General features: G+C 33.7%; 1 protein-coding gene and 1 pseudogene across 1 annotated transcript in view; one reads left to right on the forward strand and one right to left on the reverse strand.

The window, feature by feature from the left end:
- The window catches only part of MAGI2 (membrane associated guanylate kinase, WW and PDZ domain containing 2), a 1,332,916-nt gene that overhangs the window by 998,174 nt on the left and 320,327 nt on the right, over positions 1-14,415 (reverse strand). The gene's annotated exons all lie outside the window — the stretch shown is intronic.
- Positions 6,915-7,037, forward strand: LOC122214722 (annotated as a pseudogene).

The following is a 14,415-nucleotide window of genomic DNA, read 5'->3' on the forward strand; positions in this document are numbered from 1 at the left end:
TCTAATTATTAGAATACTCAATTATTACCTGTCTCTCCTACCAAACGACTTATCATTACATCATCATTAGCATATGCATTGTTGTAGTAGTTGCTCAGTTAATACTTGTTGAATAATTGGGAAAAATGCTTAGGAAGGGAAATATCTGTTGTAAATGTAAGCCTCATTTATAAAAGAAATCATTAATAGTCTATTTCAATTAAAAATTATATTGTACATAAAGTTAAAAAATAGGCATGGTCATAGTGCAATAAACAAGTATGTACAAAATAAAGTCTTTTAGGGTATCATTTATTTCTGGCCACTTCTGCTCCCAATACCAAAAGGGGAACATATTCTGATGTAGCTCATACCAAAGCTTTTTCCATATGGAGAGACACAGGTTTATGAAAGGAAAAATGAAACTTTCCAGGTATTTCATAAAACCCACTTCAGAACACTGAAACAAAACCAAAATTTGATGCATCAAAAGTAATAACATTCTAGCAGTTGATCCTAACTCTTTAAGGGTTTCAAATCAATGAATAACATTAATTGGGCCACTGCTACTGCATTGCATGATATTAAGATTTGTTGCTTTACTTTTTGAAATCACCTTTTTATTTTTAGTTCAGCGTATACATTATTTTCACTGACAGTATTGAGGTTTTTTTTAAGTCAGTATTGGGGTACCCAGGTAGCTCAGTCTGTTAAGCATCTGACTCTTGGTTTCAGCTCAGGTCACAATCTCAGTTTGTGAGTTCAAGCCCCACATCAGGCTCCACAATGATGGTGCAGAGCCCACTTGGGATTCTCTCTCTCCTTCTCTCTCTACCCCACCCCCATTTGTTCTCTCTCAAAAATAAATAAATAAACTTTTAAAAAAGGTCAGTATTATTATTAATGGTATCCAACTTCAGACTATGAAACAACTTGACAAAATGAGTCTTAACATGAGGATGTTAAAAAACTCATGCAAACATCACCACGACTTAATTTCAGCATATTTTCATCACTTCAAAAAGAAACCCCATTCTCATTAGCAGTCAATCCTCATTCACCCTCCCCCCAGCCATTTCCCTCTCCTTTCCTGGCAAACACTAATCTACTTTCTGTCTTTACAGACTTGCCCATTCTAGACATTCTACAAAAATCGAATCTTACATTATGTGGCCTTTGGCATCTGGTCACTTTCACTTAGCATAATGTTTTTCAAGCTTCATCCATATTGTAGCATGGACCAGGACTTTATTTTTATTCATGACTGAATAAAATATAGCTTTTGTTTATCCTAATTCATCAGTTGATAGACACTGGAGTTCTTTCTATTTCTGGCTATTATAAATAATGTTTCTGTGAATATTCATATCTAAGTTTTTGTATGAACATAAATTTTCATTTATCTTGGGTATATACCTAGGAGTGGAATTACGGATCATAGGGTAACTCTTCAATTTTGTAAGGAATTTATAAATGTCTTCCAAAGAAGGTGCACCATTTTGTAATGCCCCCCACAATGTAGGAGAGTTTCGATGCCTCCACATTATAATCCATCTTTTTTGACAATAATCATCTTAGTGAATGTCAAGTGCTATTTCATTGTGGTTTTGATTTGCATTTCCATAATGACTAATTATATTGAGCATATTTTCATGTGCCTATTGGTCATTAGTTTCTCTTCTTAGGAGAAATATGTAAACAAAATTTTGTCCATTTGCTAATTGGGTTTCATATCTTTTTATTGTTGAGTTGTAAGAGTTCTTTAAATATTATAGACACAAGTCCCTTATCGATACATGGTTTATAATATTTTTCTCTTATCATGTGGGTTATCTGTCACTTTCTTTTTTTTTTGCATGTCTTTACTTATTTTTTAGTAATCTCTACACCTAACATGGGGCTCAAACCCATGACCTCCAGCACAAGAGTCGCATGCTCTTCTGATTAAGCCAGCCAGGCACACTTATTTTCACTTTTCTGACAGTGTTCTTTAATGGTTTCTGGAAGGGATCCAACTTCATTCTTTTGCATTAGATAAGCAGTTGTCCCAGCACAATTTGTTGAAAAGTTTATTATTTCCCCTATCAAACTGTCTTGGTACCCTTGTCAAAAATCAATTGACCACAAATGTATGAGTTCATTTCTGGACTCCAAGTTATTTTCTATTGCTCTATATGTCTGTTATGCCATTACCACACTTCTTTAATTGTTATACCTTTGTCATAAGTTTTGAGATTAAAGACATTCTATGCTCATGGATTTGAAGTACAATATTGTTAAAATGTCTATACTCCCTAAACTAATCTACACATTTAATGCAATCTCTGTGAAAATACCAAAAACATTTTTCACAGAACTAGAACAAACAATCCAAAACTTTGTATGGACCCACAGAAGACCCTAAGTAGCCAAAGAAATCTTGAAAAAGAATAAAAAACCTGATTTCCAGACTTCAAGTTAGATTCCAAAGCTGAAGTAATCAAAATAGTATGGTACTGGCACAAAAACAGGTAGATAAATGGAACAGAATAGAAAACCCAGAAATAAACCCACCATATATGTATGGCTAAGTAATCTTTGACAAAGGAGGAAAGAATATACAATGAGAAAAAGACAGTTTCTTCAACTGCTTGTGTTAGGAAAACTGGACAGCTATGTGCAAAAGAATGAAACTGGGCCACTTTTTCATGCCATGCATAAAATAAACTCAAATGGATTAAAGGTCTAAATGTGAGATCTGAAACCACAATAATCATAGAAGAAAGCACAGGCAGTAATTTTTCTCACATCAGCCATAGCAACATTTTTCTAGATATGTCTCCTGAGGCAAGGGAAATAAAAGCAAAAATAAACTGTTGGGACTACATCAAAATAAAAACCTTCCGCAAAGCAAAGGAAACAATCAACAAAACTGAAAGACAACATATGGAATGGGAGAAGACATTTGCAAATGACACACCTGTCAAAGGGTTAGTATCCAAAAATATATAAAGAACTGATACATCTTAGCACACACACACACACACACACACACACACACACACCAAATATTCCAATTAAAAATGGGCAGAATACATGAGCAGACATGTCTCCAAAGAAGACATACACATGGTCAACAGACACATGAAAAGATGCTCAACATCATTCATCATCAAGGAAATGCAAATCAAAACCACAATGACATATCAATCACATCACACCTGTCAGAATGGCTACAATAAAAAACACAAAAACAAATGTTAGCAAGGATGTGGATGTAGAGAAATAGGAATCCTCCTGCACTGTTGGTAAGAATACAAACTGATAGAGCAACTGTGGAAGACAGTACGGAGGTTTCTCAAAAAATTAAAAATAGAACTACCCTATGATCCAATAATTCTACTCCTGGGTATTTACTGAAAGAATAGAAAAACACTAATTCAAAGGGCTTTATATACCTCTCAGCATGTTTACAATAGCCAAATTATGGGAGCATTCTAAGTGTCCATTAATAACATAAATATATAAAGAAAATGTGTTGGGGTGTCTGAGTGACTCAGTTGGTTAAGCGCCCTACTCTTGATTTCTGCTCAGGTCATTATCTCACCGTTGTGGGATTCAGCCCCACGTCAGGCTTTATGCTGACAGCACAAGTCTGCTTGGGATTCTCTTTCTCTGCCCATCCCCACTCTCTCTTTTTCAAAATAAATAAATTAACATTAAAAAAGAAGACATGAGTGTGAATGGAATATTATTCAGCATTAAAAAAGAAGAAATCTTGCCATTTGCAACAACATGGATGGAGCTACAGAGTATAATGCTAAGTAAGTTAGTCAGAGAAAGACAAATACCATATGATTTCACTCATATGTGGAATTCAAGAAAAAAAAACAAATGAGCAAAGGATAAAAGAGAGAGAGACAGAGAGAGAGAGGGAGAAACCAAGAAACAGACTGTTAACTATAGAAAACAAACTGATAGTTACCAGAGGGGAGGTAGGTTTAGGGACAAGAGAAATAAACGATTGGGATAAAGAGCAAGCACACTTATTATGATGAGTACTGAGTAATGTACAGAATTATTGAATCACTGTATTATTCACCTAAAACTAATATAACTGCAAACTGTACTGGAATTAAAATAAAAAAGTTAATTAAAAAATTACAGAAAAATATAAAGAAGATAAAAATCACTTGGAATCACCAGAAATTATAACATATTAAATCTTCTAGAATATGCCCTTCTTTTTTACATAAATAAATGAATAAATATTTCAAAGTAAAATAAGAGCATATTCTAATTTTGTTTCTCATTTATTTTTTCTTTTTTAATGTTTATTTGTTTATTTTAGGGGGAGGGACAGAGAGAAGGAGAAAAAGAATCTCAAGCAGGCTCTGCAAGGCTCACACTCATGAACCGTGAGATCATGACCTGAGCCAAAATCAACAGTTGGGCACTTAACCAACCAGGCACTGCTCATTTCTTTTTTTATTCATTGATTATTAATAATTTAAAAAATATTCTACCACATAATTGTGAATTTCCTAATTTTCTCTTTTATACTCATTTCTAATTTTATTTCATTATAATAAAATATACTTTATGTGGTTTTATTTTTTAAATATTTTTGAGACTTCTGGGGCTGGCTCACTTGAACTTCCAACTCTTAATTTTGGCTCAGGTCATAATCCCAGGGTTGTGGAATCAAGCCCTGTCTGCACTGGGCTCTGTTGCTGAGCATGAGCCTGCTTGAGATTCTCTCTCTCTCTCTCTCTCTCTCTCTCTCTCTCTCTCTCTCAAATAAAAAGTAAATTATTTTGAGACTTCTTTTATGGCTTCACATGTGGTCTATACCAGAAAATGTTCAATGTACTTTGGGAAGAATGTGTAGTCCAGTGTTGTTGTGTGAGGTGTGTATCTTAGGTCTAATTGGTTTCTATGTTATTTGCATCTTCTATTTTCTTCTTGAACTTCTGCTGAGTATTCATTACTACAAGTGAGTATTTATCTACAAATATTACTGTCAAACTGTTATCCTCTCTTTTGTCTTAAATTTTCCTTCATTTTAGAAGGATAGCTTTGCTACATTTAGAATTCTTGATAATCTTTGTCTTCCAGCACTTTGAATATTCCATCGAATTACTTTGGCCTCCATGATATTTGGTGAGAATCATCTGTTGATCCTTTTTATGTGACGAGTTGTTTCTCTCTTGCTCCTTTCAAGATTTTATGTCTTTGGCTTCAGGCAGTTTGGCTATATATGTCAGGTATGGATCTCTGAGGTCTTCCTACTTGGAGTTTGTGGAACTTCCTTTAGATCCATATTAATGTTTTCAATCTGATTTCAGAATTTTATAGCTGCTATTTCTTAAATATTCATTCTGTATTTGTCTTTCTCTTAGAACTCTTCTTATGGGTATGTCGATTAGCTTCATGCTTTTTCACAGCTCTCTAAGTCTTTTCATCTTTTTTCATTATTTTTTTTTCTCTTTTGCTCAGACTAGATACTTTGAATAAACCTGACTTCAACTTAACTGGTTCTTTCTTCTGTCAGTTCACATCCGCAATTGAGTATCTTAAGTGTATTTTTCATTTTATTTATTGTAATTTCCAACTTCAAAGCTTCTATTTTGTTCTCTCCCATAGTTCATATCTTCTATATCGCTCTTCTGTTTTTGGTGAGAAATTGTTCTCACACATTCCTCTGATTCTTTAGAAATGGTTTTCTTTAGTTATTTGAACATATTTATTATTGATGACTTAATGTTCAAATCCTTGTGTTCTTAATGGAATTCAGCCAATTTTCCTGAATAAATACTCCTCAGACTGCTGCAAGCCTTTAATTTCTAGAGTTCTGAAAAGGTTGAATTTGACATTTTTTTCTAGTGCTCTTGATGCTTAATGCAGATATAGATTTTCAAAAATCTAACTCTATGATTCTGAAAATGTGATTCCCTTTCTCTTTTGTTTCCTAACTTTAATGAGCAAAATTGAAAGATCCTCCTAATTGAAAATACTGAAAATTAACTTTTCTCAAAATGTGGATAGTTTTAGAATATTTTATTACAGAGGTCAAAGTATTTATTTGTAAATACAGAAAATATGCCATTAATGAATTTATGTAGCTGCTGCTAAAAAGGGGAAGGGTGTGAGACTTTCTAAAAGTATAAACATTTAAGTATTCATTTCCCTTAGTTGAACTCCTCAATTATGTAAATATAAATATTTATTTGGGTATTTGACAAGTATTTGGGGTCTAGTTACTGCAAATAGGAAAAATTAACTTATTTCTTCTTTGTTTATAAAGAAGATTAATTCAAACCAATAAAATATACTCTACCCATTTTCTCCATAAATAGAAGAGGAAGGAAAAAAAAGAAAGAAAAGAAAAAAAGGAACCCTCACTCAATTTCAAATAATCAGTGATTTCAGGATAGCTTCCCCAAGTAGGAAACAGTTCAATAGAGGTCTCTTTTGAAATTTTCAATTAAATATTCAGAAGTAAATAGTTGTATTTAAATTTAAAAATTTCATTTTAAAATCAAGCTCTGGGACATCTTTAGAAGTAAAATAGAATAAAGTTGCTTTCCTTTTACCTAAGGAGATACATACGAAATGATCTGTGTGGCTTCATCAATCAAAGGATAAGGTCTCTTAAAAATTTTTTGAAGTTCTTCCTATGGTTACCATTTCCTATTAATATAGAGTCAATACTTTACATTTAAGGTTATGCAGTACTTAAACAGTCTCCCATAATGAATATAAAGTTATAAATATAAGGTAATAGAGTATTTAATAAATATTTAATCAAGGATTTTATAATGTCTTATGTTGAATTTAAAGGATACCATATGTGTTACAAGTGATGAAAACAAAGATTTTACCTCCTATGATCAATTATATATTTTTTTCCTTTAAAAAATGTTCACTCATCTCATTTATAGCAATACAAACTTATCACTTCTCAGCCTTTTGGCTAAGATCAAGTGTAGTAGAGCAATACAAATTCATAGCTGAATTTTCCATGTTTACTCTGATTCAGATTTTTTCAGTTATAAAGCAATAACTGATTACCTAATAATATAGAAAATATGATAGTTATTAATAATTTTCTGTTTTAAACTACAACTCCTCTCTCCTTGCTTATTTTTACCTTAATTAATCTCCTTTTATTTCATCAGAGTTTTGCTTGATTTTACAAGCATTTTCCTCTCCAAACTGTCTCCCACTGTAGTTTGTAAATGGCAATGAATGTTGACACTTCTTTTAGATCATTTAGGAAAAGATGGATCCTGAGTACTATCTTTTTGCTAGTTTACAATATAATAATTTCTTTATTGATGACACATTCCATAGAATATTAGAAGACTTGCTTAGAACATTTTCTTAAGACTTCTATAGACATGAACAAAAATAAATCTGAACTCATAACTCATGAGACATGCATACAGAAATGAAAAAATAAATACATGAGATTTAATTTTAAAATCAATGTGGCCCATGTGTTATATGTAAGTTACGAACCAGTAAATTATGCTCCTGAAACCAATATTGTACTCTGCTAATTAACTAGAATTAAAAAAAACTTAAAAAAACAAAATCAATGTGGCTAGATAGTAAACTATAGCTGATAGATAGCAATGGCTTACTACGGTTTCTAAGCCTTTTATCACAAAAATGAAGACTTTCTTCTGTCTTTGAGAATGAATCCAAACATACATAGTAAGTCATATCCATGGTATGTAGTGAACACATCAAAATTTTATTGAAGGTGAGTTCTGATACTGTATTAAATACTGGTGAATTTCATCCCTCAAACTAGCTATGACCACTTCCTTGATTTATAACACACTGTTCTCACAATAGTGTACAGCTCAGCACCTAGTTTGTCTTTTTCACTGCAGTTCCACTTTGGTATGAAGATTTAAGAGCCTTTCCCCCTACCTTTATAAAACTCTTAAATCTTCCCTTTTCATTATTCTTTAGCACTTTGAAGTTTAACAGATTTTACCTCTTATTATCTCCTTTTCCTAGACTCTCCTCAGCATTTATTCACAGTGTACTACATTTGCTAACTCTTATCCTTGGTTCTCAGAGTGCTCAAGATCTTTCAGTTTTGATTATACTGTCTTTAAAATTCCTCATCACTGAAGGTAATTTCTCTTGAAGCTTGTTACTCTCCCACCACACCAACAAAAAGGAGAAAATGGTCTTCCCTTAAAAGAAAACTTACATCTCAGTACTCTGTGATATGTCACACAAAGCATCATAATTCTTTCAGAGAAATATTTGTGAACTAACTATAATTTGTCTAAAAGAGAATGTTTGTATTAGTAAGATTTATTTATTATTGTATTTATTATTTCAGAGGCCAACCAAACTGAGCAAAAAGGGAACACTTACACTATTTAAAGTATGTAGATAGATAGAATATTATTTTTGGTAATATTCTATCTTCTTTCTTTAAGAAAGTGTACTTTAATAGAATCCTGTAAACTAGAGGTAGACAAAAATTATTATTTAAAAGGCTAAATAAGAAGTACTTTATGATTTTCCAGTCATATGATGTCTTCTGCAACTGGAAAACTCTGTTATTACATTTGTGATGGATAATAAATAAATGAATGGACAGGTCTGTGTTTCAGTAAAACTTTATGAACATAAAAGCTTCAAAGTCATAATTTTCACATTGTGACGTATCATTCCTCTTTTGAAGATTTAAAACCATTTAAAAATGTAAAAAACATAGTTATCTCATGGGCCATATAAAAACAGCAGGCCAGATTTGATCCATGGGCCATGTTTGCTGACCCTGTTGTACACTATTGCATTGAATTTTATTTCTTTAGTAGCCTTTGACATACACCATACAGAACACTAACTAGAGAAAAAAGAACACATTTATGATCCACTATAAATATGAAACTTTTTACCAAATTTTGCTTTCCTTTTTAAATTTTTATTTATTTATTTTTATTTGTTTTAATGTTTATTTACTTTTGAGAGAGAGAGAGAGACAGAGAATGAAGTAGGAGGGGCAGAGGGAGAGGAGAACACAGAATACAAAGTAGGCTCCAGGCTTTGAGCCGTTGGCACAAGCCCAAAGTGGGTTCTGAACCCACTAACCATGAGATCATGACCTGAGCTGTAGTCGGATGCTTAACCGACTGAGCCACCCAAGTGCCCATAATTTTTAAAATTTTTAAAGTCTCATTTTTGAAATTAATGTATATTGCATTCCTCTAAGTAGTCAAAAAAGAAGTTCAGATTTTAAGCTATTATGAAAATATAAATTTCATCATGCTCTAAAATTTTTCAGTTCATCTTAATAATTGGGGTAAAGATGCAATTAGGTTTTGTTTGATTTGCTAATTGGTGTGCCCTGTGTGCTTCCTGAACACATTCATTGTCAGAACATATGACACACATGTACTGTAACTGTCATCAAGTCTAAGGATAAAAGTTTTGACTAAAATTATGATTTTGACATTGAAAAACATTTCCTTTGGGAAAAGGTATGAAAGAGCAAGCAAACATTGAAAAGTAATTACTTTTTTCAACCTCTCCTCAAATAAATCAATAGCATCAACTACAACAAAAACAATGACAACAACAAACACCAATGCTATTTACACACCACAAACAAGTAATTATGGATACACTGCTATTCATTGCTATATGAAATTTATTACTTCTTGAAAACTTTCTAGGATCTTCCCAACTTCTAGTTTTAATCAGATGTTTATAGATAGATTTTGTGTTGCTGCAGACAGAGCATAAATTAGAAAATGTTTTTTGTTTACTCATGCATACAAATGTTCAGGGAATTTCTGATTTTTAACTCAGGAATTGGTGATATCTGATTCCTAAAGCTCATGTCTGCCAAGCCCTATCTTTATCTCTTTTGAGACTTCATTACATCAATCCTTGGTGGTTTTTTTAGCAATTCCTCTTACTTTCCTATCTAACCTTACTATTTCATTCCTTTACAACAGGTAGGGCCCACAATTTACTTATATTAAAACTAAAATTTTCAGTTACTTTGGAGCTATATAGAAGTAAATTTGTCTGAATTCAACTTATGAATACAGAAAACTCATGATTGGTATATTCTTTAGGTCAGGAATTACATGGGAATTTTTAAATTGAAATTTTGAGATGCTCCAACCCTAAGACTTTATAAATGACACAGCCAAGGCCCAGTTTCTTCAATGGCTTGTTCTGGAATTCAGACACCAAATACACAGAACGGATATCAAGACCCCACGTAAACGGAGGATGGTTCATGCCCAGAGAAGCTCAGCTCTGAGAAACAAGGTGACCTACTTATCACTAGGCTCAGAATAAATAGCGTTAATATCCTGAGGCACAATATGCCTTCAGGACACTGAAGAGGTCCAGAGTACGGAGTAGGGCTGAGCCTACAGATGGAAGTGTGCTTGTTATGCATTGTGGCCTCTCCAACCACTTTCTCCTTTTCCCTGCCATACACTATGCCCTGGGAAATGGACCTCTATACATGGCATCACCTGGATCCCATTCCCTACAGCTTCAAATAAATTAGGCCAATGGGAGGCACACGATCAGAGTGAGGGAGAGAGAGGACAGGGTAGGTATTCCTCAGACCCCTCTCACCCAGGAAGCAGTTTTGGCATCCAGTGTGTTCTACCTACAGCCACAACTCCTGTCCAGCAGTCCCTCTCCATGACCATCCTCTATGTTCCTTGCTGTGGACCTTCAAGTCTCTTGTGTAAGAGCTTTTTTTCTATGGCTAGTACCTGGTGCCTCACCACCATCCTGAGTTCAGAGCTATAACCCTGCCCACACCTTTACAAAGGGTACGGGCATTTAACTCTATTTAACTCTAGGAATAATTCATTCCTTCGAGTATGTCATCTGCTTCCTCCAAGGTTTTGACTGATACAAATAACAAGCATTTAGATGTGTCAGCGTTAAAATGCTTTCAGGTATCCAAAGTCATTCAGAAACTGTTATTATCCAATATTCATGTGATCCGTGCCTTCCTTGAACAAAAAGATGAATATTATTTAGACAATTCGTCATTTTTTTTTACCTCTGGAAACCTTAAATAAATAAAGCAACTCAATTGCATTCATGCACCTCACTTCAATTCCTCTCCTCTCGACTCTCAAGCTTATTTCACTAGAAACCAGAATTATATTAGAGTTCCCTGACAGCCAGAGACTCAAGATGGTGAAGTATGGAGAATCCAATCCAATTCTCTAAAAGAGACAATTAGGAATTAAATATCACTGTGAATCTTATGAAAATGTTATTGGTTATCTTTCCAACAGGTCTCCCAAAGAGCAAGCTTTCTTTAGCCTTGACAGTCACTAACTAAAAGCCATAAAACCCAAAGCAATCTACAAGAGAAGAAAGGGAGTTGAAAATAATAATAAGTATTGTTGTAAGTATACGCTTATACTTGTTATTACTGTTAGCTAACACTCACTGAAGAGTACAATGTGCTAGGAGATATTTTACATGAATGAACTTAGTGAATCCTCACAGCCACTCTGTGATGTAATTATTGGTCATCTCCATTATATAGATAAGGAAATTGAAGCACAGAGATATCAAGTAACTTGCCCAAAGTCACAATCTAGTATAAAAAAGAAAGCTGGCATATCTATGTCTCAGTTTTTTCCTAATGATAAACAGAAAATATTCACTGAACTTTGAATAATTTAAAATTTTTGTCAAAGTCAGCATTGCTTCTTTTTACTGTTACTGAAACCAGCATAGCTAATGCTATAATGGAGGCTCTATTATAGAAGGATGGGTCAGGTGGAAGATTTGTGATAAAAGACCACATGAATTGACAGAATTAGGACAATCAAGACAGAGGCAGACAGTAGGTAATAGTCAGAGACCCAAAAAGGCAGTATGTAATCAGTAGCAGAGAAGTCTGACAGTCCATAGGAGGAGCCCACCTATAAGCACTGAGGGGGAAATACTGGGGCTCCAGGACCGGCTCCCCACCATGAGACAGAGACCCAGTCTCAAGGGAACGAGATCAAGGCCTGTAACAAAGGCATAAAGAGGTATGGTTAAAGCTCTGCTTAAAAGGCTGTTCTGAAGACCAAGGGAATTATTGCATATGGGAGCTAGTTGCACCAAAAATCACTTTAGCAAAAAACACCCAATTTTTATCTAATTACTGGCAAGCCTGCAATACACGCTATGATTTATTATGTTTTCTAGGCTCTCGGGCAACTGTAATATGCAAAAATATGATGTGTGCACTTTTAAGAAATCTCTCTAAGAACAGCTGGTGTGCATCCTTTACCCTCTTCTTTCCTGACTCCCTCTTTCTTGCTGGCTAGAATATTTGAACATGGGTGTAACAGTTGGAACTTAAGCAGCTCCCTTGGACCATGGTTAAAAGAATTATGCTGAAGATGACGGAGCAGGACAAGGAGCCAGTGTCCCTGACAACTTCGTGGTGAATGTATCAGCTCTAAAATGCTTCTCTTACATGAAAGAGAACTGTATTTAGGTTACTGTTATTTTGCCTTTCCCATTACTCATAGTTTAAATTAATCCTAACTGGCATAATGCACAAAGCACCTAACACATTTACACTGCCCATAATTAGACACATTAATGTTAGCTCTTATTACTTTTGCTGTTAGGGCCGAGGTAAAAGAATTAAAACTCAGTTTTGGTGGCCAGGTATGCAGGTCAGCAAGATGAGAAAAACTTCAGAATGCTGAGAAACTCATCAAGCTACTTAAATAGACTAACTTGGGACTATAATGTTAATCTTCACTCCTCCTTAAGTTTCTAAAACTAAATATTTTTATAGTGTCCCAAATGCTGTCAAAGTGGCTTCAGCCAGTCAGAGAGTACCTGGATAGTATATTTGACGTATACCGTAAGTAAGATTTCTCAACCATCTGTTTGAAAGCCAGAGTCTTATCTGTGTTTCAGACCATGGAATAAAATGGACATACAGACTTGGGGTATGCCCAGGAGAGGGGAGGGGAAGGAAGAAACTATTCTCCCTTCACAGTTTTGTGCAATGATGCAAAAAAAGCAAGTAGTGTTTAAAGCTGCTGGCTTCCAAACAATCATTTGCTTATTTTCCCATTTCAGTAAAGAACTTAAAAGTACATATAAAAAAAGTTCCTTTCCCTGAGTCTCCAGAAGGTATATCAGCCTGCCAGATATGTCTGTGAAGGGAGAACAGACAAAAATAATCTGAACATTAAATAAATTTAAATGTTCGTTTTCCCTTTAGTTCTTTCAGTCATTTAAGAGAAAAAAAACATGCCATTTTGTGGAAAATGGTTTTAAAAATGTAAGTGTCAGACAATATATTAAGTTTAATTTTAGGGTGAGAGCAAAATAATATGCTTTTACATTTTATTCAAAAGAATAATAAAATTCAGTATAATATAAAGTCTAGGGGAAAACAAATCAAGAAAATGAAAACACACACACACACACACACACACCTGCCAGAGGGCATTCTTAAAAATCTTAAGAGTTATCTATAAGGTTGTACGTTTATCTTTAGAGGTAATAACATCAAATTCCACTGAAATTCAGCTTTTTCAGTAATTTTAAAATCCTTTGTCAAAAAGTAATACATGGAAGGAAATAATAAAGATCAGAGTGGAAATAAATGGAACAGAAACTAAAAAGACAATAGAAAATGACAGTGAAACTAAAAGTTGGTTCTTTAAAAAGATAAACCAAATTGACAAACCATTAGCTAGACTAATAAAAAAGAGAAAACTCAAATAAATAAAATCAGAAATGAAAGACAAGAAAGTAAAAGTGATATCAAAGAAATACAAACGGTCATTAGAGCCTGCTATGAACAATTACATACCAAAAAATTGGAAAACTTAGAGATAATGGATAAATTCTTAGAAAATTAATCTTCCAAATCTGAAATGTGAAAAAAAAAAGATGATCTAAATAGATTGATTACAAGTCAGGATATTAAATCAGTAATCAAAACAAACAAAACAAACAAAACAAAAACAAAAGCAAATGCTCCCCCCTCCCATCAAACAAAATTCCAGGACCAATGATCTCTCTAGTGAATTCTACCAAACACTGAAAGAATATTTAATAACGATTCTTCTCAAACTCTTCCAAAAAGTTGAAGAGGAAGAGATACTCTTAAACTCATTTTACAAGGCCAGTATTATCCTGACAAAACCAGACAAGGACACCACACACAAAAACAAAAACAAAAACAAAAACAAAAAAACAGAGAGAGAGAGGGAAAAGAAAAGAAAAGAAAAGAAAAGAGAAAAGAAAGAAAAAGAAATAGAAAAAGAAAATCACAAGCCAATATCTTTGATAAACACAGATGCAAAAATTCTCAACAAAATTTTAGCAAAACAAATTCAACAATACATTAAATGAGTCCATACACCATATTAAGTAGGATTTACTCTAGGGATGCACAGACAGTTC

This window comes from Panthera leo, chromosome A2 (assembly GCF_018350215.1).
Source record: "Panthera leo isolate Ple1 chromosome A2, P.leo_Ple1_pat1.1, whole genome shotgun sequence".
Classification (NCBI taxonomy): domain Eukaryota; kingdom Metazoa; phylum Chordata; class Mammalia; order Carnivora; family Felidae; genus Panthera; species Panthera leo.